This window comes from Anser anser, assembly GCF_964211835.1.
Source record: "Anser anser genome assembly, chromosome: W".
NCBI lineage: Eukaryota > Metazoa > Chordata > Aves > Anseriformes > Anatidae > Anser > Anser anser.
Window position 1 is genome coordinate 14180505 of NC_139731.1, and position 23347 is coordinate 14203851.

The following is a 23347-nucleotide window of genomic DNA, read 5'->3' on the forward strand; positions in this document are numbered from 1 at the left end:
CTTGTGTTAGAGCAAATCATGCAGAGCACGCTGTTTTTTTGCTTCCTTTTTTGTGAAAGAAATAATCATCATCGTGTTTTAGGAGTCTCCTGGATCTGTTTGTTTCAGCTGTGTGATTTTTCCCAGTTAAGGTCTGGCAAGTTGAAGTCCCCCATAAGGACAAGGGCAGCTGATCTGGGGGTATCTCTTCGTTCCCTAAAGAATAATTCATTGGTGTTGTCATCCTGGCTGGGTAGTCTACTATAGACTCCAGTAATGACATCCCCTTTATTTGCTTGTCCCTTAATCCCTACCCAGAGGCTCTTAACCGTGTCTTCGCCAATTGCAAGCTCTGTACAGTCCAGTGCCTCTGTTACATAGGGTGCCGCCTGCCCATGCCTATCCCTTCTGAGGAGCCTGTAAAATGTCCATCGCAACACACCAGTCACAGGCCTCTTCCCACCAGGTTTTGCTTATGCCAATGGTGTTGTAGTTCTGGGGCTGGGCCACCATAGCATAAAGGTTTCTTGCTGTTGTTAGTACTGTTTGTGAATTACCTGCCATTTGCAGTTGTGTGTACCTTTATTAATGTTTGGATTTGAAGATGTTATTACTTTGCTCTTTTCCCAATTTGCCAAATTGCCATTCATGTCTTTATCAGCAGGCTTGGTGATCCTACATCTGCTAACGGAGCTAGGCTATTGCTTCTTACGTGACAGACTATGTAACAGGATTTTCTAGGGACAGTGGCTAATTACTGACAGCTTGCAGTTTGTCAGTAAGGCCAATTTAGCTGGATAGCATTTATGGTTTTGGGTTCTTGAACAAATGAAAATGATGCAGGGAATAATCAAAATGCTTATTGGGAAAATGTTCTTAGATATGATCATATTCTTCTGTGGGAGTGTGGCCGTGCGGGTCGACAAGCTCCGTGGTTGGTGATAACATCGGACTCTTAACGATGAGGCCATCAGGAATGTAAAGAGTTTAGAGGGAACAAAGAAGGGTGATTCAGGAGACGCCTTGCTGTCTCGGGTTGCCTGTTCTCCAGCCGTTAAGGCATGGAAGTTGCTGGGGGTTCACAGTTGCCAGGCAAAGTTGTTGACCAATGAATAGTTAGTGGAAAAGTACTGCTGTGGGGCGAATGGTATAAGAAGGGAGCCTGTCCTCAATAGGGAGTGGAAGCTATGCCCTCAATAAAGAAGTAGAAGTTATGGATCCTTAAAGAACCCTGGCCTCCGTGTGGTCCTTACGCCACATTCTTCCCTTTCAGAAATGTTTTTCTAATATCAGTGATAATAGTATTAACTTGCTTGTCAGTTCGATAATATTCAAAGAAATGCATGATCAGATGTTATTTTTTTGAGTAGTTTTTGAAAGGAGGTTTCCCTGATACACAAAGCAAACGGTAGTTGCATGATGTGAAATGATCAATGTATATGATTTGTTTAAAGCAAATAGAAATTGTGACCGGCCTGAATTTTCTGTTTAGAATTGTTGGCAAGAAAGAAGAAAATGAGTGGAAGGAATCAAGGATACTTTTCTGAACCATTACAGTAAACTTATATTGCCCATTCAAATTCGTATTTGGTGTTTTGGAAAGTACTAATTTGATTTCTGATTTGATACCTGTAACATAACCAACGTTACAGATCTGGGAAAGGCTTGTCCTCCAACTTTTTATCTGCTTTTGAATGTAAGAGCAGTTCTACTGGGTCACCCCAGCCTTGTATCCTGCCTTTGACAGCAGCTGATAACTGATGCACAGGAGAGAGTAGAACAACAGGATAAGCGTGTATCCCCAGCCTCCATCAGTTTGTGGCTCAGTTTGCGTTTTTTCCTACATTTTATTTCTTTTTTCTTAATATGTAAACTTCTGTGTGTGTGCTTGTGTGTTAGAACAAGTTCTTCTATGGTTTAAATGTATAGTAAAACATACAGATGTGAGAAACACTCCGTAGCCAATAACTTAGGCTCAGGCGAGGATCTCAGTGAAGTAGTAATTTATTCGCGATTGCAATGGCGGGCGCCCCACAAGCAGGAGAGCGCACCCACTAGTTCCAAAACACAGTTTATATACTTTTTGATGACAGGACCCTCCCCTGTTTCCCCATTGACTGGGTAATCCAGGTTCACAATCTATCTGATGCTTCACAGACAATGCCTGGCCTTCAGTTGCCGGCCTGTTAAATTTCAAGCTTCTTTTGACTTTTTTACTGTCTGAAGTGGTAATGTTTCATCACTTATCTGATTTGACTTGACACCGTGATCTTCACCTAATTGCTCTAAGGAGTCCGGCTGTCTGCATTTTACAAGGTTTTCTGTTAAGCTTTCTTATCACTGTAAGCATATCTCAATACCACATTCCTTCCTTCTATACAATGTAACACTGCAAAAACAACATTTCCATTCCCACAATTCCCCCCTTTTCTCTTTTTATAATTTGTTGATTTTTGCAAAATTTTGCTCTAAGGTGTAATTTGGTAGATGTCTTCCTCTTCTTCACTTTCTTTGCTTTCCATTTCCTCTAATATCATCATCTTATCTGAGTAGGGTGGTGGATCCATGGTCATTTGTTTCGAAAGTGCAGTTTCAGTTAACCGTTGGACAAGTCCCCTTACACAGGGGATAATGCAACAACCAATGGCTGTCAAAACTCCTGCTACTACAATCAAGGATGTAAATATGGACACTACCATCCCTTTCCATTTACCAAACCAAGATTCCAACCATCCTGTGATGGAAGTGTCTGTTCCTGAGTTTTCTGCCAATTCATTGGCAAGGGTGGTAAGCCCTTGCAATGCTCTAGTTACTGTGCCATCCGGGGCAGTATTGTTAGGGATAAAAGTACAACAACGGTTGCCCAGCATCACGCACACACCACCTTTCTCCGCAAGAATCATATCTAATGCTATTCTGTTTTCCCAAGCCATTTTGCTGGTGACATCTAGTTGTTCAGCGATTCCTCTTATCGCATCTCTTGTATAGTTTATGAATCTCTGCTGATTATAATAGATATAATTAATCCAATCCACATTTTTATTAATTGTTACCCACCAGAACAGTGACTCAAACCCTGCAGCAATTTGATTCCTGGCTTTATGTTCATCAGGAACTCCTCTAGGCACCCCTATAGAATCTATGTATACTCTATCATCAAATGATATTCCTAAGCCTCTTTTACTTCTTCTGGGTATTTGTGATGTTTCTCTTTCAAATGCCAGGGTGAAGGGTATAGCTAATTGAACAAGTGCACAAGTGCCTCCCCAGTTAGATGGCAGGGTGGACCGTAAGATCTTCCCTCCACAGTACCACCAGAGATCTGCCCTAGGGATCTCAAGTCTTGAATAGTTTCCCATCAAGTCCTCGGTAGCATTCAAGGTCCTCGTGCACGAGGCAAATTCTCCCAGATGCCGGGTAGCACTCACACCCTGCCGTGAGAGGCAAGCTGTATGCTTACCTATAGCTGTGGAGAATACAGGGGGAACCCTGATATTGCTATCATGCGAGGAAGGGAATAGCAAAGAGAGAGACTTACAGGCCTCATTTCCCCAGGCAGTCTTTTCTTGGTACAATGCAATCATACATCGCATCCCCTGGGAATCCTCGGTCCACCCCAATGGGCAGGGCACTATCTGGGCAATCGGTCATCCCGAGGCACAAGCATGGCAATTGCTATGGTTGAGGCTCTGGACAGTATATTTGACCCATTCTATCCAGGCATTCGCATCCCCGTACCCTGTTTCAATCTCAAATGTTTGAACTGCCGCATTTCAAAGAGGGCCTCCTGTTTTCTCTCCTGTTTTCTCCTTGAGTTTCTCCCTTTCTCTGATGGCAATAGAGGATCGTTTCCATACAGCTATTCTCAATCTGGCTGTTGGGTCTCTCCCAGTTATTTGTTCTCTCTGCTCAGCTGTAGTTGGGCATTTAAATCTCCACAAGCTAACACCTCACAAGCATCAAACATGACAGATTGTGGTACATAACCCTCTGTCACATTCACCCATATTTTTATGGGGTATCCCATCTTACTATTATCTGGTCATGCCTTTTCCAAGTTGCCAATTGACCAAGGCTTTCTCTGAGGCCTATAATCACTAAAAACAAGATTAATAATTGATTTTTCCCTGTCATTATTTTTAAACCTTAGGTTTCCAAATAATTATCAATACAAAGAATAAGATATACACTACTACCATAACAAACCCCCCTTGGGAACACTTCAATTCACTATAGGTCTGTCCTTTCTGTCAATCACAAGTCACACTCATTAGTTACCTGTGAAAATAAAAGGTTAGTTTACAATCGCAAGCTCTTATCCCGCTCAGAGTCCACTATGAGATTTTTCTCTTCGATTTCAGCTTCCAACAAGTCTTCTGTAGGAACAGCTTCCCAGGTACTAGGGTCGACGGATGCCTTCACTCGAGTATAGTGAGTCCAACCTTTTTCCGCAGTTCCTATGGCTGTTCCAGTGGTTAGTAGTACTTGGAAGTGTCCTTCCCATTCAGGCCGGAGTTGATCCTTTCCAGGTCTGAATCAGGACCCAATTTCCCACGGGTCCTGAGAAATGACAAAGAAGAGGACAACCCCAGAACACAGTTCTCGTGTTCGAAACTCTCGTTTCGAATTGTGGTATCTCATCCCTTCTGCCCAGATAGGGTAATCCGAACAGCATCTCATACGGTGAAATTCCTATATCGTTTCTTGGTGCTGTTTGAACCTGGAGGAGTGCTAAAAGTAAACATTTTACCCAAGGAAGTTGGGTTTTTAACACTAATTTAGTTAATTGCTTCTTTAATGTCTGGTTCATTCGCTTTGCCTTCCCAGAAGAGGAGGGGTGCCAGGGGGTGTAAAAATCCCACTCAATCTCTAAGGCCTGCATTAACCCTTGCAGTACTTGTGAAGTGAAATGACTTCCTTGATCTGAATCAATGTTTTCAGCTATCCCATATCTAGGGACTATTTGCTCCGGTGATACCTTAGCCACCGTGTTCGCAGTGGCAGATACCAAGGGGAAAGCTTACACACACCCAGTCACGTGGTCAATTAGGACAAACAAGTACTTAAATCTCCCTCCTTTAGGTAACTCAGTAAAGTCTACCTGTATACTTTGGAAAGGTCAAATCCCTGGCTCCCGTCCCCCTCTAGGTTAGTTACAAATGACCTTTTTATTTGCCTTTTGACATATGGTACATCCTCTGCATATTTGCTTCACTAAAGTGTATATTCCTACACAGACATACTTTCTTAGCACAACATCACACATTGCTTGCATCTCCAAATGACTCTCTTAATGTAAAACGATTAATATTTGCCTCATTGGTGCTTTATTCAGCATTTCTCTCCCATCAGGGAGTATCCATTTTCCCTCAGGCTTCGTGGCTCCTGATTCCTTAAAGAAATCTCTCTTAAAAACTTTTTAGTTCTTTCTTAGTTTTCAACAATTCCCTGAATCCTCTCTGGATTTATTCTCAGTTTTCCCTCAGACATTAGATGCCTTAAATACCTGACTTCTCTTTCTACGTATTGTAATTTATTTTTCAATACTCCCAAGCCCTGCTTTCCCAGAAAGTTGAATAGCTTGTTAGTAGCTTCCTTCACAACTGTTTTCTCCTGTCCTGACAATAAACGATCATACACATTTTGTAACAGAAATTCCTCCTTGGGAGGTTGGAATTGCTCCAAAATCTGTTCCAGAACTTTGCCCAAATAAATCGGTGGCCCTGTAAACCCCTGAGGTAAAACTGTCCATCTGTATTGTTGCTTCCGCCCCCCACTTCAGAGTCTTTCCAGCCAGAGGTGAATATATCTTTGCTCTCAGGGCCTGAGAGCACTCCATTAATACCACTGTTATTCCGGTCTACCAATTTACTATTTGAATGCCCAATTTCATCATCAAATCCCTTCCCAACAAGTTAGTCCCTGCCTTGGGTACATACAATAATTGCCCAGAGATCATTTTATCCCCTAGTCTCAGCTTGGTACCCCCCAAAGGTGGCACTGTTACCCCAGCCCCTTCTACCCCCATCACTTGTTAGGGTTTCATTAGTTAATTTAAGCCCTGATACTTTACAGGCCAGTAATGACCTAGCTGCCCCTGTGTATTGTGTTTGATGGCAAGGTTCGGGGGGGGCTGCAGTGGCAGCCCCCACGAGGAGAATCCAGAAACCTCCCCGTGGCAGATAAGGGACAATTTCGTCCGGCCCCAGAGGGGCCCACCGCTGCCCAGAGCCAAGCCATGAGCAACACAGTCCGTGCCTCTGTGAGAGCACATCCACGAAAACGAACAAACAAACAAAAAACCTGCTGCTCAACAGCAGCTGGGAGAGCGAGGAGTGAGAAACCTCCCCGGAGACACCAAAGTCAGCACAGAAGGAGGGGGTGGAGGCGCTCCAGGCGCCGGGGCCAAAGCCCCCTGTGGCCTGTGGAGAGGCCCCTGGTGGAGCAGGCTGCCCCCCCTGCCCCCCCCCTTCTCGATACTTGGGAACCTGACCAAACACCACAGCAAATATACCAAAACTTCTAGACTGTTACTTAGATAATGCCTACATCCTCTTTCCCTGCTCATTCAACTTTCCCAACTCATTCAAAAAAACAGCTCTGTCAAACATTACATACCACACCTTTAACACCTTCAATAACTCTTTTTAACACTTCTTCCTACCTTTTCCAGCCTGTACTTTCTCCAAAGTCTCAGTCATTAGCCAACTTAATTCCATACCTTTCTCCCTCATCCCATTTTCCTTCTCTCCTCCTTCTTCCACTCCGGATATTCCTACCTGAAGTGGCCAGCCTGCCCACACTTAAAACATCCCATCAAAGCCTGTCCCTGCTGAGATTCAGGCCACAACACGGGTAGCTTTCCTTGCCTGCCATTCCTTCATCTCTCTTCCCCTCCTTTCCATCCTGGCCCTGACTCCCCCTGAAGATTTTCTTCCTCTTTCTCCAACCCTCTGCCTGACTACCTGCTACACTGTCAATACCATTAGTTTCGCTCTCTGCTTTTCCTTCTCATCTCCCCTCCTGACATACACGTTCAGGGCCTCCCACAGGAGGGCCCCCCAGTGACTGGTCACTACATCCCCCCCCACCTTCTGGAGCATTTTCTGTGCATCTTGCCAGGCTTCAATCACAAAATGAACTTTCAAGAGCCCTTGGGATACCGGGTCCTCAGGATTCATCCCCAAGTACTTTCTCATTCTGACCCCAAGTCTCTCATATGATTTCTGTGTTGCACACTATTATTCTTCCAGCCAGGATCGGCAAGTGGTTATTTCTGCCCTGCCGGTATTACCCCTGGTCCTGGAGGATGAGCTCTTTCCCATTTTTGTATTGCAGCTCTCCTCCTGATCATTCCCATTTCTTTCCCTGTAAACAACATATTTATATACATAATTCCCCCTCCCCAAGGGTATAAGTTAGGTCCTAGGAAACTCCTAACCTCTCTGCTGGTAAGGAGGGGGGGAAGTTCACTTAAGAGGATACACAGTTAGTGTTAGTGCTGTTAGTATCAGGGAAGGCAAAATTCTCAGTACCTCTTCTACCTTGTTCTAATTCTTTTACCAGTTTGGGGTACCTCCTGTTCCCAGAGCTAATGTTATCTATAGTTCCTGTCTCTTCTTTCGGAGGAACTGCTACAGCAGCCGCTGCTGCTGCAGCAACTTGGGGGTTATAAGGAGGAGGTAAGTTATCCAGAAGGTCCCATTTATCACTTGTCTCTTCCTTTTTCTTTCCCTCTTTATTCTGATTTTGCTCAAAACCAAATTTATTCCTTGTATCCAACAAGCCGCATACTCAGATTCTTCTTCCGAAAATGGAAATTTGTTATTAACATAAAAATTTAAGGCCTGACATACCCAATCTTTGTCAGACCCGTATTTTGGCCAAAATACTGCAGCTCCTTTAATTGGTTCTTTCGTCCAGACTGATACACAATATTTAACCATTTTCTTCCTATCTTTTTCCTTAGTTTTGGGGTTATTCTTCCAATTTCTCAACATCCTTCCTAAAGGACAGTCGGGAGGCACTCCCCCAGGGATATCTCCCTGTCCCCTGGAACTCATATTTCCCATTTTTCCTATCCTGGAAAATGGGGGTGTACTGCCAAGCACTTCCCCGTGCAAGGGCTACCGCACACCTATGAGTTTACCAGATTCCCTGGTGTACTTCCGAGCACTACCCCATGCAAGGCTTACCGCACACCAAATTTCCCTGGTGTACTGCCAAGCACTACCCCGTGCAAGGCTTACCACACACCAAATTTCCCTGGTGTACTGCCAAGCACTACCCTGTGCAAGGCTTACCGCACACCAAAATTCCCTGGTGTACTCCGAGCACTACCCCGTGCAAGGCTTACCGCACACCAAAATTCCCTGGTGTACTCCGAGCACTACCCCGTGCAAGGATTACCGCACACCAAATTTCCCGAGACTCTTCCTTTCTCTCCCTTATCTCACGCTTCGTCCGTCTCCGGCCGCGCCCCTCGCGGAGCTAGGGAACCGCGGATCAGGACTCCACACTCGCTTCGTACAAAAGTACGTCTCAATCACACGTCACACAGAGTCTCACCCGACCCCCAAGGCAATACTTAATATTTCTTACCTTGGTCTGTGCACAGAGTTACCGGATCAATTCTTAAACCCGGAGTGCCTACCTTCTTCCCTTCCCCACTACTTCACGGATCCTGCCTCTTTCATCAGTCTCGGGCCCTCTGTCAGCTCACCGCAGAACCGCCACCGCCGATGCACAGGACCCTGAAATCAGCGGGGCATGCCTTCCTGCTGCTGCGGCGGTGGGGCTCCCCGGTAGGTGACTGGATCCCGGACGAGCCCCCAAATTGTGAGAAACACTCCGTAGTCAGTAACTTAGGCTCAGGCGAGGATCTCAGTGAAGTAGTAATTTATTCGCGATTGCAATGGCAGGCGCCCCACAAGCAGGAGAGCGCACCCACTAGTTCCAAAACACAGTTTATATACTTTTTGATGACAGGACCCTCCCCTGTTTCCCCATTGACTGGGTAATCCAGGTTCACAATCTATCTGATGCTTCACAGACAATGCCTGGCCTTCAGTTGCTGGCCTGTTAAATTTCAAGCTTCTTTTGACTTTTTTACTGTTTGAAGTGGTAATGTTTCATCACTTATCTGATTTGACTTGACACCGTGATCTTCACCTAATTGCTCTAAGGAGTCCGGCTGTCTGCATTTTACAAGGTTTTCTGTTAAGCTTTCTTATCACTGTAAGCATATCTCAATACCACATTCCTTCCTTCTATACAATGTAACACTGCAAAAACAACATTTCCATTCCCACACAGATACTTTATTCTACAATAAAGTGGTAATGACAGGAATTTTATCAGGAGACTAATTTCAGCTTGGTTTTAATCATTAAATTGTGCAGTAGTTACTGTTGTATCTAATACTTTTCCCCCATGAAAAATATATATTTATTGTAGAAAGATGGAATTAGGTAAGGCCGTATATACCAACGATGATTGCTAAGGTTCTTGTCATTAATATTGCGTCTTCCTGATACATGAGGACTAAAGCAAATGTTCATTCTCACCACAGACAAGATACTTAAATATTTTTTTAAACCTTGAAATCTTGATAACTTATGTAGTCCTAACTTGAAAATTATTTTCAGGATTGGTATTTGAGGAAACTTATGCAGGGCGGTAGCTTGTATGCTACTAATGTTGTGGTTTAACCTGGCCAGCAGCTCAGCACCACACAGCCGTTCGCTCACCCTCCCCCCTCCCTCTCTGGGATGGGGGAGAGAAACAGGAAAGTGAAGCCTGTGGGTAGAGATAAAGACAGTTTATTAGGGCAGGAAAGAAAGGAAAATAATAATAATAATGATACTACTACTACTAATGTGTACAAACAAGTGATGCACAATGCAATTGCTCACCACCCGCTGACCGATGCCCAGCCTATCCCCGAGCAGCCGGCCCCCCACTCCGGCCAGCCACCCCTATATATTGTTTAGCATGACGTCAGATGGTATGGAATACCCCTTTGGCCAGTTTGGGTCAGCTGTCCTGGGTCTGTCCCCTCCCAGCTCCTGCTGCACCCCCAGCCTGCTCGCTGGCAGGACAGAGCGAGAAGCTGAAAAGTCCTTGGCTTGGTGTAAGCACTGCTCTGCAGCAATTAAACATCAGGGTGTTATCAACATTCTTCTCATCCTAAATCCCAAACACAGCACCCTACCAGCTACTAGGAGGAAAATTAACTCTATCCTAGCTGAAACCATGACAAGCATCTAAAGCATCCCCTTTCAGAAGGGATAGGCTAGGAAGGAGAGGCGGTGGGGTAGCCCTGTATGTTAGTATTTTAATTGTCTCGAGCTTAATAATGGTGACAACAAGGTTGAGTGATTATGGGTAAGAATCAGGGGGAAGGCCAGTGAGGCAAATGTCCTGGTTGGCGTCTGTTATAGACCACCCAACCAGGATGAAGAGGCAGATGAAATGTTCTATAAGCAGCTGGGAGAAGTCTCACAACCGCTAGCCCTTGTTCTCGTGGGGGACTTCACCTTACCAGATGTCTGCTGGAAATACAGTGCAGCAGAGAAGAAACAGTCTAGGAGGCTTCTGGGGTGTGTGGAAGATAACTTCCTGACACAGCTGGTGAGTGAGCCAACTAGGGAAGGTGCTCTGCTGGACCTTTTGCTTGTGAACGGAGAAGGACCTGTGGGCAATGTGAAGGTTGGAGGCCATCTTGGGCATAGCAATTGTGAATTAATAGAGTTTTTGATTCTTGGAAAAGTAAGGGGGGGGGGTTAGTAGAACTGCTACCCTGGACTTCTGGAGGGGCAGCCTTTGGCCTGTTAAAGGAGACTGGTTGGCAGAGTCCCTTGGGAGGCAGTCCTGAAGGGCAAAGGAGTCCAGGAAGGCTGGACTCCTTCCAAGAAGGAAATCCTAAAGGCACAGGAGCAGGCAGTCCCCATGTGCCAAAAGACAAGCTGGCAGGGAAGAAGACCAGCCTGGCTGAACAGGGAGCTTTGGCTAGAGCTCAGGAAGAAAAAGAGTTTATGAACTTTGGAAGAAGGGGCTGGCCACTCAGGAGGACTACAAAGGTGTCGTGAGGCTATGCAGGGAGAAAATTAGAAGGGCCAAAGCCCAACTGGAGCTCAACCTGGCTACTGCTGTTAAAGACAATAAAAAATGTTTTTATAAATACATGAACAACAAAAGGAGGACTAAGGAGAATCTCCATCCTGTATTGGATGTGGGGAGGAAACAGTGACAAGAGATGAGGAAAAGGCTGAGGTGCTTAATGCCTTCTTTGCCTCAGTCTTTAGTAGTTGGACCAGTTGTTCTTCGGATACCCAGCCCCCTGAGCTGGTAGATAGGGACGGGGAGCAGAATGAAGCCCTCATAATCCAGGAGGAAATGATTGGTGACCTGCTGCACCACTTAGACGTATGCAGATCTATGGGGCCAGATGGGATCCACCCGAGGGTACTGAGGGAGTTGGTGGAAGCGCTCACCAAGTTGATTTCCATTATTTATCAGCAATCCTGGCTTTCAGGGGAGGTCCCAGTTGACTGGCGGCTAGCAAATGTGATGCCCATGTACAAGAAAGGCCGGAAGGAGGATCCAGGGAGCTACAGGCCTGTCGGTCTGACTTTGGTGCTGGGGAAGCTCATGGAGCAGATCATCTTGAGTGCCATCACGCGGCACTTAGAGGACAGCCAGGCGATCAGGCCCAGTCAGCGTGGGTTTATGAAAGGCAGGTCCTGCTTGACGAACCTGATCTCCTTCTACGACAAGGTGACGGGTTCAGTGGATGAGGGAGAGGCTGTGGATGCGGTCTACCTAGACTTCGGTAAGGCTTTTGACACCGTTTCCCACAGCATTCTCCTGGAGAAGCTGGCTGCTCAAGGCTTGTATGGGTGTATGCTTTGCTGGGTTAAAAACTGTATGCGTGGCTGGGCCCAAAGAGTTGTGGTGAATGGAGTTAAATCCAGTTGGAGGCCGGTCACTAGTGGTGTCCCCCAGGGCTCAGTATTGGGGCCAGTTCTCTTCAATATCTTTATCAGCGATCTGGATGAGGGGCTCGAATGCACCCTCAGATCATGAGATCATCTGGTCCAACCCCCCTGCCAAGCAGGGTCACCTAGCAAAGGTTGCACAGGATTGCATCTGGGTGGGTTTTGAATATCTCCAAAGAAGGGGACTCCACAGCCTCTCTGGGTAACCTGTTCCAGTGCTCTGTGTGGTGGTTTTACCTTGCTAGGCAGCTGAACTCCACCACAACCGCTCTCTCGCTCCCCCGTCTCAGAAGAGGAGGGGAAGAAGAAAAGGAAAGAAGCAACTCATGGGTTGGGATAAAGATAGTAAATCAAAGGAAAAAAAATAATTATTAAGGGAAAATTATTATAAATTAAATAATTTAACTTAAAGGAAAAGTGGAAAAGGGAAAACCAATGATTTAATTAAAGGAAAAAAATTATTAAGGAAAGATTATTATTAATTAAACAATTTAACTAAACAATTTAACTAAAGGGGAAAAAAGGAAAGGGGAAAAGGGAGGGGGAAAGGGAAAACTAAACAAAAGAAGTAAAGGCTATGTGGAAGTGCAGAGGAGAGAAATTACTCTCTATTTCCCACAAATGAGCGATGCTTGACCACGTCCTTGAAGCAGGGCCTCAACGCACGTAGCCGGTGTTCGGGAGGAGGACAGACGTTTTCCCAACGAGAGCCCACCCCTCCCCTCTTCCTCCTTTTTCCACCTTTTATTGCTGAGTGTGACATCATATGGTATGGAATATCCCTTTGGTTGGTTTAGGTCAGCTGCCCTGGTGATGTTCCTTCCTCACCTCTTGCCCACTCCCAGCCTGCTGGCTGGGGGAGGGGGGGGGGGGAGGGTAGAGGGAGTCCTGATGCTGTGCCAGCACTGCTCAGCAGCAGACACAACACTGGTGTGATACCACTGCTGTTTTAGCTACAAGTGCAGAGCACAGCACTGTATGGGCTGCTGCAGGGAAAGTTAACTCCATCCCAGCCAGACCCAGCACAACCTCCACCCCTTATTCCATAACATTTGTGTCACACTCAGGTCCCAGATACTTTAGCGTATAAGTATTATCATCGCCACTGTTCCTTATCCTTTAACAGATTGATAGGTCTGTACTTCTTTTCATTCTATAGGCCTTTCTCAAAAAACGTTCATAAGAACTGGTGATGATTTAGTCTTCATCTGCCAAAGTGGTCACTCAGGGCAGGCGGAATTGGATGTCTGGACGCCAGCACCAGTTTAGCTCGAGTCGTTGCTGCACTTGCCTGGTTCCTTGCGAAGTTCACCTGTCATTGGTTCTGCAGTGTCTTCCTACAACACGCAGTTTAGATTGAAGATTAGTTTTCTCCCAAGGTTAAATGTCCTTGAGGCATGCAGCTGATATCCCCATTCTTTTGCATGACCCACCAGGTATACTCCGGTCCTTGGGCGAAGACAATCCCACGAGTGGATTTGCCTTTTCCTGAGGCAGGAACAACCCACACCGCCTTCCCCATCCACTTCCCTACATGCACTACAGGGACTTTAGCTCCTTTCACTGTGTGTAGGGGTTTTGTTTCAGCAGGACCAGGATGGTTGTCGGACCCTCTGTTGTTAACTAGCCAAGTGGCTTCTGGTAGATTTATGTCCCATTGTTTCCATGTCCCAGCACCCAATGCTCGTAAGTCTTTAACAGTCCATTATACCTCTCAACCTTCCCAGAGGCTTGTGGGTGATAAGGGATGTGATACACCCACTCAGTGCCATGCCTTTTGGCCCAGGAGGTGACAAGATTGTTTCGGAAAATGACTCCCATTGTTGGACTCAATTCTCTCTGGTGTGCCACAGCACTTGCCTTTCCAGGCCCAAGATAGTGTTTCGGGCTGTGGCCTGGTTTATGGGGTATGTTTCCAGCCACCCAGTAGTTGCTTCTACCATGGTGAGTATGTACCGTTTGCCTTGGCGGGTTTGTGGGAGTGGTCCGATATAGTCAATTTGACAGGCCTCACCATATCGAAACCCTAGCCACCTCCCCCTGTTCCAGGGAGATTTTACTCTCATGGCTTGCTTGATTACAGCACAGGTTTCACACTCATGGGTGACCTGTGTGATGGCCTCAGTGGTCAGGTCCACCCCTCGATCACGAGCCCATCTGTATGTGGCATCCCTCCCCAGATGTCCTGATGTTTCATGGGCCCATCGAGCTACAGACAGCTCACCCTTATGTCCCCAGTCCAGGTCCACCTGAGCCACTTCACTTTTTGAAGCTCAGTCCACCTCTTCGTTGTTCTGATGTTCTTCAGTAGCGCAACTCTTGGGCATGTGGGCATCTACATGACGTACCTTTACAGCCAGGTTTTCTACCCGGGCAGCAATATCTTGCCACAGTGTAGCAGCCCAGATAGGTTTACCTCTGCGCTGCCAGTTGCTCTGTTTCCTTTGCTGTAACCACCCCCACAGGGCATTTGCCACCATCCATGAGTCAGTGTAGAGATACAGTACTGGCCATTTTTTCGTTCAGCAATTTCTAGGGCCAATTGTATGGCTTTCACTTCTGCATACTGACTCGACTCGCCTTCCCCTTCCATGGCCTCCACGACTCGTTGTGTGGGACTCCACACAGCAGCTTTCCATTTCCGATGGCCCCCTACCATGTGGCAGGATCCGTCAGTGAACAACACATACTGCTTTCTGTCTTCTGGCAACTCATTATATGGTGGTGCCTCTTCAGCACGGGTTACCTCTTCTGTTGGTACTCCGAAATCCCTGCCCTCCGGCCAGTCCATGATCTCTTCCAGGATTCCTGGGCGGTTGGGTTTTCCCATTCGAGCCCGCTGTGTAATTAACGCTACCCACTTACTCCATGTAGCGTCGGTTGCATGGTGTGTAGTGGGGATTTTCCCTTTGAACATCCAATGTAACACAGGTAGCTGTGGTGCCAAGAGGAGCTGTGCTTCTGTACCAACAACAACTGAAGTGGCTCAAACCTCCTCATATGCTGTTAGTATCTCCTTTTCAGTTGGGGTGTAATTGGCTTCTGATCCTCGATAGCCCCGACTCCAGAACCCCAGAGGTCGACCTCGAGTTTCTCCTGGGGTTTTCTGCCAGAGGCTCCAGGTGAGGCCATGCTCCCCAGCTGCAGTGTAAAGCATGTTTTGCACAGCTGGTCCGGTACGGACAGGCCCAAGGGCTACTGCACGAGCTATTTCTTGTTTGATTTGTTCAAAGGCCTGTTGTTGCTCGGGGCCCCACTCAAAATAGTTCCTCTTTCGAGTCACTTGATATAGAGGACTCACAAGCTGACTGTAGCCTGGAAGATGCATTCTTCAGAATCCCACAAGGCCTAGGAAAGCGTGTGTTTCTTTTTTGCTAGTTGGCGGAGACATAGCAGTTATTTTGTTGATCACATCCATTGGAATATGGCGACGTCCATCCTGCCATTTTACCCCCAAGAACTGGATTTCCTGTGCGGGTCCCTTGACCTTACTTTGTTTAATGGCAAAACCAGCTTTCAGGAGAATTTGGATTATTTTCTTCCCTTTCTCAAAAACGTCTTCTGCTGTGTTGCCGCACATGAGGATGCCATCCATTTGGTTTAACCCGGCTGGCAGCTAAACACCACACAGCCGTTCGCTCACCCTCCCCCCTCCCTCTCTGGGATGGGGGAGAGAAACGGGAAAGTGAAGCCGGTGAGTTGAGATAAAGACAGTTTATTAAGACAGGAATATAATAATAACAATAATAATAATAATAATAATAGTGATAATGATAATAGTATTAATAATAATAATGTGTAAGAAAACAAGTGATGCACAATGCAATTGCTCACCACCCGCTGACCGATGCCCAGCCTATCCCCGAGCAGCCGGCCCCCCACCCCGGCCAGCCACCCCTATATATTGTTTAGCATGACGTCAGATGGTATGGAATACCCCTTTGGCCAGTTTGGGTCAGCTGTCCTGGGTCTGTCCCCTCCCAGCTCCTGCTGCACCCCCAGCCTGCCCACTGGCAGGACAGAGCGAGAAGCTGAAAAGTCCTTGGCTTGGTGTAAACACTGCTCTGCAACAATTAAAACATCAGCGTGTTATCAGCGCTCTTCTCATCCTAATCCCAAACACAGCACCCTACCAGCTACTATGAGGAAAAATTAACTCTGTCCTAACTGGAACCAGGACAGATATCCACCCCTTATTCCATACCATTTATGTCATGCTCAGGTTACACTCTGTCCAATACATTCTAATTAATCACCATTTTCATCTATGATATATAGCAATCATGGTAGTGATGACATACAGTATTATATAATAATTAACATACTACAATTCAACTCATGGGCTATTCTCACCCAGTATCAAATCCCCTTGAGGTACACACCGGACCTCCCCATTCTTTTGCATTACCCACCAAGTGCATCCAGGTCCCTGAGCAAAAGCAATCCCACGAATGGGTTTGCCTTTTCCTGAGGCAGGAGTAGCCCAGACTGTTTTACCCAGCATGTTTCTTACATGCGCTACAGGAACTTTATCCCCTTCTACAGTGCGTAACAGGTTTGATTGGGCAGGTCCAGCTCGGTTGGCAGATCCCCTAGTATTGACTAACCAGGTGGCCTTTGCCAAATGCGTATCCCAATTTTTGAATGTCCCAGCACCCATTGCTTTCAGTGTAGTCTTCAACAGTCCATTGTATCGTTCAACTTTTTCAGAGGCTGGTGCATGATAGGGGATGTGATACACCCACTCAATACCATGTTCTTTGGCCCAAGTGTCTATAAGGTTGTTTCGGAAATGAGTCCCGTTGTCTGACTCAATTCTCTCTGGGGTGCCATGTCGCCATAGGACTTGCTTTTCAAGGCCCAGGATAGTGTTCCGGGCGGTGGCATGGGGCACAGGATATGTTTCCAGCCATCCGGTGGTTGCTTCCACCATTGTAAGTACGTGGCGCTTGCCGTTGCGGGTTTGAGGGAGTGTGATGTAATCAATCTGCCAGGCCTCTCCATATTTATATTTCAGCCATCGTCCTCCATACCAAAGAGGCTTTGACCGTTTGGCTTGCTTGATTGCAGCACATGTTTCACAGTCATGAATAACCTGTGCTATAGTGTCCATGGTCAGGTCCACCCCTCGATCATGAGCCCATCTGTATGTTGCATCTCTACCTTGATGGCCTGAGGTGTCATGGGCCCATCGGGCTATAAATAATTCACCTTTATGTTGCCAGTCCAGGTCCACCTGAGCCACTTCAATCTTAGCAGCCTGATCCACCTGCTGGTTGTTTTGATGTTCTTCAGTAGCCCGATTCTTGGGCACATGAGCATCTACGTGGCGTACCTTTACAACCAGGTTCTCTACCCGGGCAGCAATATCTTGCCACAATGCCGCAGCCCAGACGGGTTTGCCCCTGCGCTGCCAGTTGTTCTGCTTCCACTGCTGTAACCACCCCCACAGGGCATTTGCTACCATCCATGTATCAGTATAGAGATAGAGAACTGACCACTTTTCTCGTTCAGCAATATCTAAAGCCAGCTGAATGGCTTTCACTTCTGCAAACTGACTCGATTCACCTTCTCCCTCAGCAGCTTCTGCAACTCGTCGTGTAGGACTCCATACAGCAGCTTTCCATCTCCGATGCTTTCCCACAATACGACAGGACCCATCAGTGAACAGGGCATATTTCTTCTCATTTTCCGGTAGCTTGTTGTACAGTGGGGCTTCTTCAGCACGGACCACCTCCTCCTCTGATGATATCCCAAAGTATTTGCCTTCTGGCCAGTCCATAATCACCTCCAAGATTCCTGGGCGACTGGGGTTTCCTATTCGAGCTCGCTGAGTAATCAGTGCAACCCACTTGCTCCATGTAGCATCAGTTGCATGATGTGTAGAGGGGACCCTTCCTTTGAACATCCAGCCTAGTACCGGCAGTCGGGGTGCCAGGAGGAGCTGCGCTTCAGTATGGACCACCTCCGAAGCAGATCGAACTCCTTCATATGCTGCCAATATCTCCTTTTCAGTTGGAGTATAGCGGGCCTCAGATCCTCTGTATCCCCGACTCCAAAACCCCAGGGGTCGACCTCGAGTTTCCCCAGGTTCTTTCTGCCAGAGGCTCCAGGTGGGGCCATTCTCCCCGGCTGCGGTGTAGAGCACATTCTTTACATCTGGTCCTGTTCGGACTGGCCCGAGGGCTACTGCATGAACTATTTCCTGCTTAATTTGTTCAAAGGCTTGTCGTTGCTCAGGGCCCCATTCAAAAGCATTCTTCTTACGGGTTACTTGGTAGAGCGGGTTTACAATCAGACTGTAATTTGGAATATGCATTCTCCAAAACCCCACGACACCTAGGAAAGTTTGTGTTTCTTTTTTGCTAGTTGGTGGAGACATAGCTGTTATTTTGTTGATCACATCCATTGGGATTTGATGACGTCCATCTTGCCATTTTATTCCTAAAAGCTGGATCTCTCGTGCAGGTCCTTTAACTTTATTCTGTTTTATGGGAAAACCAGCCTTTAGAAGGATTTGGACTATTTTCTTCCCTTTCTCAAAAACTTCCTCTGCTGTCACCCCACACAATGATGCCATCGATGTACTGCAGGTGTTCAGGAGCTTCCCCCTGCTCCAGCGCAGACTGGATCAGTCCATGGCAAATGCTAGGGCTGTGTTTCCACCCCTGGGGCAGCCGATTCCAGGTGTATTGGACTCCCCTCCAAGTGAAAGCAAACTGTGGCCTGCATGCTGCTGCCAAAGGGATGGAGAAAAATGCATTAGTAATATAAATTATGGTGTACCACTTGGCTGCCTTTGACTCTAGTTCGTTTTGGAGGTCTAGCATGTCCGGCACTGCAGCACTCAGCGGTGGCGTGACTTCGTTCAGGCCCCGATAGTCCACCGTTAGCCTGCACTCGCCATTAGACTTTCGCACTGGCCATATGGGACTATTAAAGGGTGAGTGAGTCTTGCTGATCACTCCTTGGTTCTAAAGTTGATGAATTAGCTTATGGATGGGAATCAGGGAGTCTCGGTTGGTGCGATATTGCTGCCGGTGCACTGTTGCGGTAGCGATTGGTACCTGCTGTTCTTCAATCCTCAGCAATCCTACAACAGAAGGGTCTTCTGAAAGACCAGGCATGGTAGACAGCTGCCTAATCTTCTCTGTGCTCAAAGCAGCTATGCCAAAAGCCCACCGGTACCCTTTTGGATTCTTGAAGTACCCTCTCTTGAGGTAGTCTATGCCAAGGATGCACGGAGCCTCGGGGCCAGTCACGATGAGGTGCTTTCGCCACTCATTCCCAGTTGGACTCGCTTCAGGTTCCAATACAGTTAGCTGTTGGGATCCACCTGTTACTCCAGAGATACAGATGAGTTCTGTCCCTTGGTAGCCTGATGGCATTAGGGTACACTGTGTGCCTGTGTCCACTAGAGCTTTGTGTTCTTGTGGTTCCGATGTGCCAGGCCGTTGGATCCACATAGTCCAATAAATCTAGCTATCCCTCTCCTCTACCTGGCCAGGGGCAGGGCCCCTCTAGTCCTGGTTCTCCATCTCCAGCACAGCTAATTCCCGCAGGTGCTGGAGACATTTCTCCGTGGTGGTCCACTTGCATAATTGATATACAATATCTTCCTTGTGGGGATACCTTTCTTTCACAGCTGCCAGGAGTCGCGTCCAGAGGCTGAGAACCTGTGCCTCTCTCCCAATTACTCTGTCTATGAGCCTTTCTCTAGAGAGGGATCCCAGCTGCTTGGCTTCATTGCCCTCTAGTTCCTGGCTACTGGCCCCAGTTTCCCAGCATCGAAGCAGCCAGGTGAGGACGTGCTTGCTCACCTGGGTGTTGACTGAAATCCTTTCGTATTTCTCACAATTCACTCAGGGATAGGGATCGGGTAGTTTCTGATTCATTTATGATTTCCGTCTCTTCTCCCTGATGTTGTTGTGATGACGCTGCTTTAGAGCTGCCTGCCTTTTCCCTCCTTCTTAGGAGGAGCTTCTTCCCCTACTAAACGAGCTGACTTCCATTTCCATTGTTTTGTCTTGACTATGGGGGCAACTGATACCATGGATGGTTGGTCCTCTGGGTTAGCCACAGTGTGTGTTATCTGGTCATCAGATTCAGAGACCTCCCTCCCTTGAGGGTGCTGGGTAGAGTTAAATACTGTTTGATATGTGTAAGCCAGGACCCAGCACAGGGCTGCAAGCTGTTCTCCAGCATTGTCAGGGTCAGGGCATATGACTGTCAAACATTCTGTCAGGTTTTTAGGATTTCGTACTTGTTCAGGGGTGAAGTTCAAAACTATTGGAGGAGACAACCGTGACAGGTACCTGCCTATATCCTCCCACACACCTTGCCACCCACCACCAGACTGTCTCGGGGCAAATTCCTGGGTAAGATTTCCAAACAATTGATTAGAGAGAAGAGGAAACACGTTATTCAGAGTTAGCAATAGGAGTATATTGGTTACACGTGGATATTCAAAGTATTCAAAAACTGTTGTAATTAGCCCACTGTGAAAGAAGGAGGAGGTCCTGATATTATTCATAAATTGACTTCCAGATGAGGAAGGGAAGGCAGTGTAATTCTGAATATTCTCTAAAAGACAGTTTCCATGAGACCCAAGCGATAACAGTGCAGGGCCTGACTGCCAGATTAAACTCAAGGCCAGTGCTTGACAGCACAGCGAATTTAAAAAAATGAACAGATTTTAGCACGCACTGGTTGGATATAGAGGAGAAGGGAGAACGTGGCACGGATTACATGACACATGATCAAACAAGCCAATATTAACAGGACACTGAACATGGTGACTAGCAAGTAAGTGTGTTAGTTGTAAGAGTTTTAATCAATTCTATTGTCATCTCAACCCTTCGAACCCGACGTTGGGCGCCAAAAAGGACTGTGGTGGTTTTACCTTGCTAGGCAGCTGAACTCCACCACAATCGCTCTCTCACTCCCTCTCCTCAGAAGAGGGTGGGAAGAAGAAAAGCAAAGAAACAACTCATGGGTTGGGATAAGGATAATTTAATCAAAGGAAAAAATAATTATTAAGGGAAAATTATTATTAATTAATTTAACTAAAAGGAAAACGGAAAAGGGGAAAAGGAAAAAAAAAACAACACAAAACAACAAAAAGCCAAAGCCAAGCAAAGGCTGTGTGGAAGTGCAGAGGAAAGAAATTACTCTCTGCTTCCCACAAATGAGCGATGCTTGACCACGTCCTTGAAGCAGGGCCTCAACGCACATAGCCGGTGTTCGGGAGGAGGACAGACGTTTTCCCAACGAGAGCCCACCCCTCCCCTCTTCCTCCTTTTTCCACCTTTTATTGCTGAGTGTGACATCATATGGTATGGAATATCCCTTTGGTTGGTTTAGGTCAGCTGCCCTGGTGATGTTCCTTCCTCACCTCTTGCCCACCCCCAGCCTGCTGGCTCTGGGGGGAGGGATTAGAGGGAGTCCTGATGCTGTGCCAGCACTGCTCAGCAGCAGACACAACACTGGTGTGATACCACTGCTGTTTTAGCTACGAGTGCAGAGCACAGCACTGTATGGGCTGCTGCAGGGAAAGTTCCGTCCCAGCCAGACCTAGTACAGCCTGTCACCCTTACAGTAAAGAAATGTTTCCTCACATTCAGCTGGATCTTCCTGTGTTTCAGTTTGTGCATGTTGCCTCTTGTCCTGTCGCTGGGCACCACTGAAGAGTCCGGCCCCATCCTCTTGACACCCTTCCATCAGATATTCATATACATTGATAAGGTCCCCTCTCAGTCTTCTCCAAGCTAAACAGGCCCAGCTCTCTCAACCTGACCTCGTACAACAGGTGCTCCAGTCCCCTGATCATCTTCGTAGTCCTCCTCTGGACTCGCTTCAGGAGCTCCATGTCCGTCTTGTACTGGGGAGCCCAGAACTGGACACAGTACTCCAGGTGTGGCCTCACCAGGGCTGAGCAGAGGGGGAGGATCACCTCCCTCGACCTGCTGGCAACACTCTTCCAAATGCAGCCCAGGATACCGTTGGCCTTCTTGGCCATAAGGGCACATTGCTGACTCATGGTTAACCTGCTGTCCACCAGGACTCCCAGGTCGTTTTCCGCAGGGCTGCTTTCCAGCAGGTCAGTTCCCAACCTGTACTGGTGCATGGGGTTATTCCTCCCTAGGTGCAGGACCCTGCCTTTGCCTTTGTTGAACTTCATGAGGTTCCTCACCGCCCAACCCTCCAGCCTGTCCAGGTCCCTCTGAATGGCAGCACAGCCCTCTGATGTATTGGCCACTCCTCCCAGTTTTGTGTCATCCAAATACCTCAAAGGATGTTGTAGCTGGTTGGGGGTTGGTCTTGTCTCTCAAGCAAGAAGTGATGGGACAAGAGGAAATGGCCTCAAGTTGCGCCAGGGGAGGTTTAGGTTGGTTATTAGGAAAAATTTCTTCACTGAAAGGGTTGTAAGACATTGGAACAGGCTGCCCAGAGAAGTGGTTGAGTCACCATCCCTGGAAGTATTCAAAAGGCAGGTAGAAGTGGTGCTTAGTGACATGGTTTAGGGGTAGACTTAGCAGTGCTATGGTAACGGTTGGACTTGATGATCTTGGAGGTCATTTCCAACCTAAGTGATTCTATGATACTATGCAGATTATTCTGCTTATCGTCATCATTTCCAAGCTCAAGGCTACAACCCAAATGCTCGAATATTAACCACCGTATTTGTGTTGACTGGTGGTTCTTTAGAAATATTTATAGAATTGATTGTTCTTATGCAACATATATAATATAAACCTTTGGAGATAATACATAAGTTGGTAACTTGCTCTGCTGTTATTCTCAACATTATCTTGTATTTCCATATGCAAATCTTTTCGTAGTACAGAATACAATTATTTTTTCTCTGAAAATGAGAAAGTTATTTGGATGCAAGAAATACTGTGTGCGTTTCTGCATTTGTGCAGTATGAGTGATTAATTTTAAAGCGCTAAACTAGAAGGGAATCAATGATTTCAAGAAAAATTATTGATTTCCTGTAAAGTTTTGAGTTTTGGAGTCAGTAATCTGGATAGAACATTTACCCAAACTAAGACAGTTGTAGTCTGCATTTGTCTGAAATAGTGGTCTGCAGTAAATGCAATTACACTTGAGTTAAAAGATCGATATAATAGTGATGTATTTTCTTGTCATACCCAGTAGAGATGGGTCTTGCCGGTTCCCAGAGCACCATACCATTGACACCTGAGAGGAAGCCTTGAGCTGTGAAGAAAATGGAAAGTCAGTAGGCCTCAGAAACTTTTGAGGTCTTTAAAGTAATGTGCCAAGAGGCTTTGGCCATGCAAAGCTCACAATATATACAATTACACGATTCGTTATTGTTAAATATCAAATTGTCAAAACAATTGTTA

General features: G+C 46.7%; 1 protein-coding gene across 12 annotated transcripts in view; it reads left to right on the forward strand.

Annotated features, from left to right (window-relative positions):
- LOC310888779 (rapamycin-insensitive companion of mTOR-like) overlaps nucleotides 1–23347 on the forward strand; it is a 215487-nt gene that overhangs the window by 24727 nt on the left and 167413 nt on the right. The window lies entirely within an intron of this gene.